A 5,000-nucleotide genomic window follows, 5' to 3' on the forward strand; every position below is an offset into this window, starting at 1 on the left:
GCAGCCTGTCCTTCCGCGGGCCTCGGTTCGCGTCTGTTGGGCAGAGCCCCGGTGTCCTGGCTGGCTGCCCGGCGGTATATCTGGAGGAGTCGATTCGCCCCTTTGGGCGCTCGGGCTCCCGGCAAGCGCGCGCGGTTCTTCCCGGATGACGGACCTACCTGGCCCGGCCCCGGACCCGCGCCGCTGTTGGCTCGGGATGCTCTCGGGCGGAATAATCGCTCCCGTCAGCGGCGCTTCAGCTTTGGACAATTTCACGACCCGTCTTGAAACACGGACCAAGGAGTCTAACATGTGCGCGAGTCATTGGGCTGTACGAAACCTAAAGGCGTAATGAAAGTGAAGGTCTCGCCTTGCGCGGGCCGAGGGAGGATGGGGCTTCCCCGCCCTTCACGGGGCGGCGGCCTCCGCACTCCCGGGGCGTCTCGTCCTCATTGCGAGGTGAGGCGCACCTAGAGCGTACACGTTGGGACCCGAAAGATGGTGAACTATGCCTGGCCAGGACGAAGTCAGGGGAAACCCTGATGGAGGTCCGTAGCGATTCTGACGTGCAAATCGATCGTCGGAGCTGGGTATAGGGGCGAAAGACTAATCGAACCATCTAGTAGCTGGTTCCCTCCGAAGTTTCCCTCAGGATAGCTGGTGCTCGTACGAGTCTCATCCGGTAAAGCGAATGATTAGAGGCCTTGGGGCCGAAACGACCTCAACCTATTCTCAAACTTTAAATGGGTGAGATCTCCGGCTTGCTTGATATGCTGAAGCCGCGAGCAAACGACTCGGATCGGAGTGCCAAGTGGGCCACTTTTGGTAAGCAGAACTGGCGCTGTGGGATGAACCAAACGCCGAGTTAAGGCGCCCGAATCGACGCTCATGGGAAACCATGAAAGGCGTTGGTTGCTTAAGACAGCAGGACGGTGGCCATGGAAGTCGGAATCCGCTAAGGAGTGTGTAACAACTCACCTGCCGAAGCAACTAGCCCTGAAAATGGATGGCGCTGAAGCGTCGTGCCTATACTCGGCCGTCAGTCTGGCAGTCATGGCCGGTCCTTGCGGCCGGCCGCGAAGCCCTGACGAGTAGGAGGGTCGCGGCGGTGGGCGCAGAAGGGTCTGGGCGTGAGCCTGCCTGGAGCCGCCGTCGGTGCAGATCTTGGTGGTAGTAGCAAATACTCCAGCGAGGCCCTGGAGGGCTGACGCGGAGAAGGGTTTCGTGTGAACAGCCGTTGCACACGAGTCAGTCGATCCTAAGCCCTAGGAGAAATCCGATGTTGATGGGGGCCGTCATAGCATGATGCACTTTGTGCTGGCCCCCGTTGGGCGAAAGGGAATCCGGTTCCTATTCCGGAACCCGGCAGCGGAACCGATACAAGTCGGGCCCCTCTTTTAGAGATGCTCGTCGGGGTAACCCAAAAGGACCCGGAGACGCCGTCGGGAGATCGGGGAAGAGTTTTCTTTTCTGCATGAGCGTTCGAGTTCCCTGGAATCCTCTAGCAGGGAGATAGGGTTTGGAACGCGAAGAGCACCGCAGTTGCGGCGGTGTCCCGATCTTCCCCTCGGACCTTGAAAATCCGGGAGAGGGCCACGTGGAGGTGTCGCGCCGGTTCGTACCCATATCCGCAGCAGGTCTCCAAGGTGAAGAGCCTCTAGTCGATAGAATAATGTAGGTAAGGGAAGTCGGCAAATTGGATCCGTAACTTCGGGATAAGGATTGGCTCTGAGGATCGGGGCGTGTCGGGCTTGGTCGGGAAGTGGGTCAGCGCTAACGTGCCGGGCCTGGGCGAGGTGAGTGCCGTAGGGGTGCCGGTAAGTGCGGGCGTTTAGCGCGGGCGTGGTCTGCTCTCGCCGTTGGTTGGCCTCGTGCTGGCCGGCGGTGCAGGATGCGCGCGCCTGCGCGGCGTTCGCGCCCCGGTGCTTCAACCTGCGTGCAGGATCCGAGCTCGGTCCCGTGCCTTGGCCTCCCACGGATCTTCCTTGCTGCGAGGCCGCGTCCGCCTTAGCGTGCTCCTCCGGGGGCGCGCGGGTGCGCGGATTCTCTTCGGCCGCCATTCAACGATCAACTCAGAACTGGCACGGACTGGGGGAATCCGACTGTCTAATTAAAACAAAGCATTGCGATGGCCCTAGCGGGTGTTGACGCAATGTGATTTCTGCCCAGTGCTCTGAATGTCAACGTGAAGAAATTCAAGCAAGCGCGGGTAAACGGCGGGAGTAACTATGACTCTCTTAAGGTGGCCAAGTGGCGGCGGTGTGGCTGCATCCGGACTTGGCTTCTCGAAGTGCGGTCTTGATGTAGTCGTGCTGCTGCTGCGAGGTGCCTTCCTTGGGTTATAGTTACAGGGAGAGTGATGCGCAATACATGGGCCTAGCCCTCTTAGCCTCTCCTCTCCTGCGGTCTTCTCCCCTTCTCGTGGGCCCGCTGATTTCGCAGAGTGGAAGACCGCACCAGGGGCTTGGGGGGGTTACCAGCCCCCCCTCGCACTATCCCTTTTTTAGTTGGGGGCAGTAAGCAGAGAATAAGTGGTGGCCCTTCCGCTGAAGGTGCCACCCCAACTCCCCCAGCACCTAGCCGGCCAACCGGCCGTGCCGAAAATCTTGTAACTTTTGCAGCTATGTATACCTGTAGTGAGTGCCACCGCAGCTTTACAACCAAGAACGGTCTCGGGGTCCATCGCCGCCGCCAACATCTTGCGGCCGCCAACGCGGAGATCGTCACGGAGAGGCATCGCGCGAGGTGGACAGAGGAAGAAGTCCTGTCGCTCGCCAAGGCGGAGGCCGAACTGTTCCTTGAGAGGGACGCCCGGTTCTTCTTCGTCAATCAAGAACTCATCAGGATGTTCCCCGACCGAACGCTCGAGGCAATCAAGTGCCGACGGCGGCAAGCTGCCCACAAGCAGCTTGTCCGCCAATTCATGGAGGCGCTTGAGATCGGTCGGGGGGAAGAGCCGGCGTCCCGCCGGGGAGCAGCGAGCCCGCTGCCTGACGCGGGCGAGGCCGCTGCGCCGCCCGTCGACGCAGCCGAGGACTTCGCGGCCGACACCACCGGGCCGCCGCCGGAGGGGCCGACTGACGCCGCCATCTGGGAGCATCTGGCGGGGCTACCCGCTTCCGCCCAGCGATTCTCTGCCCTGGATCGTGTCATAGGTCTGGGGCGGGGCACGCCGCCCGATGTCATCCTGGGCATGCTCCCGGATGCCCTTGCGTCGGTCGGGTCCAGAGGGGAGAGATCGATCACCAGGACACAGCGGCCGCGCCAACCATCGAAGCGGCCGCCTGCCGCGCCGCCGACGCAGAAGCGCAAGCGGCGCCGCTGGGAGTACGCGAGAACGCAGGATGCCTTCCGACGGTCGCGTGCACGTTGCGTGCGCGGCCTCTTGGATGGCACCCTGCTCCAGCCGCCACCTGCCATCCCTGGTCTGCTGGACTTCTGGGCGGACCTCTTCACCAAGAAGCCCATCTCCACCGCGGGCTTCATTCGTGACCGCCTCCTCCCGCACTCAGAGCCTGTCGCTCTTGAGTGCATATGGGGGCCGGTCACACATGAGGAGGTCGCCGCCGCGTTGCCGCCCAGGGGATCAGCAGCCGGGCCGGACGGCCTTACCCCAGCGGAGTTGCGGCGCCTGCCGCACGAAGTCCTGGTGAAAGTGATGAATCTCTTCCTTCTGGCCCGCGCCCTTCCGGAACGCCTGCTTCGCGCGCGGACGTCCCTTCTCCCGAAAACGGCTGCACCAACATCCCCCGCTGACTTTCGCCCCATTACGGTCTGCTCGGTGTTGGCGCGGACCTTTCACAAGGTTCTCGCGTCACGCCTGATGCGCGCATGTGCTGTGGACGAACGTCAGCGGGCATTCATCCCTCGGGATGGGATGTTGGAAAATACCTTCATCTTCGACACCGCTCTCACCGACGCAGTTCGCTCCTGCCGCTCTGTCTTTGTGGCATCGATCGACGTATCTAAGGCATTCGATTCGGTAGATCATGCTGCCCTTCGCCCCGTGCTGAAGGCGCATGGCCTGCCGGATTGCTTTGTCGAGTATGTCGAGCGGTGCTACGAGGGCAGCACGACAGTGATAGCGGACGGCGCCGGCGTGGGCGTGTCTGTGCAGCCAGCACGGGGCGTTCGCCAGGGCGATCCCCTCTCCCCCCTCCTGTTCAACTTTGCGGTGGACTACGTTTTAGGCCAACTGCCCTCCCACATCGGAGCTCGGATCCTCGGTCGCAGAGTCAACGCTGCGGCCTTTGCAGATGACGTCTTGCTGTTTGCAGCGACCCCGAGGGGCTTGCAGTCCCTCATCGACGCAGCTACCGCAGCCCTCGCCCACCTGGGGCTGCAGATCAACGCCCGGAAGTGTTTCACCCTCGCCTTAGTCGCGTCAGGGCGCGAGAAGAAGGTGAAGGTGGACAGCAATGTCACCTTCACAGCAGGCAATACCACCATGCCTGCCCTGCGTGTGGGTGAAACCTTCCGGTACCTGGGGCTGCAATTTTCCACGGCGGGTCGCTGTGTCTTCAATCCACGTAGCCACCTGGTGGAGCAGCTTGACGTCATCTCCCGAGCTCCGCTGAAGCCGCAACAGCGCCTCCACGCTCTCACCAACGTACTTCTCCCTGGCCTGTACCACGGGCTGGCCCTCAGCCGCACCCGGGTGGGTGCATTGAAGTCGGCCGACGTTACCATCCGGGCCGCCGTCAGGAGATGGTTCCGCCTTCCGGCGGACACCCCCCTGGGATACTTCCACGCTCCTGTTGCCCAGGGGGGCCTCGGCATTCCATCTTGCCGATGGATGGGTCCGACCCTCCGTCGGTCCCGTCTCCTGGCGCTGAAGAAGATAGGGCCAGCCTGCGACGGTGCAGGCATGGATGAGGTGCAGCGTGAGATCGAGGTGCTGGAGCGCCACCTAATGTGGGAGGGCCACCTCCTCAAATCGTCAACGCAGGTTGGGGAAATGTGGGCGGCGCGCCTACACATCGCCATTGACGGTGCGGCACTGTCATCTTCTGCCGCCGTCA

General features: G+C 62.4%; 1 pseudogene; it reads left to right on the forward strand.

The window, feature by feature from the left end:
• The window catches only part of LOC124621126, a 7,959-nt pseudogene that overhangs the window by 663 nt on the left and 2,296 nt on the right, over positions 1 to 5,000 (forward strand).

Source organism: Schistocerca americana, chromosome 6, assembly GCF_021461395.2.
Source record: "Schistocerca americana isolate TAMUIC-IGC-003095 chromosome 6, iqSchAmer2.1, whole genome shotgun sequence".
Taxonomy (NCBI): domain Eukaryota; kingdom Metazoa; phylum Arthropoda; class Insecta; order Orthoptera; family Acrididae; genus Schistocerca; species Schistocerca americana.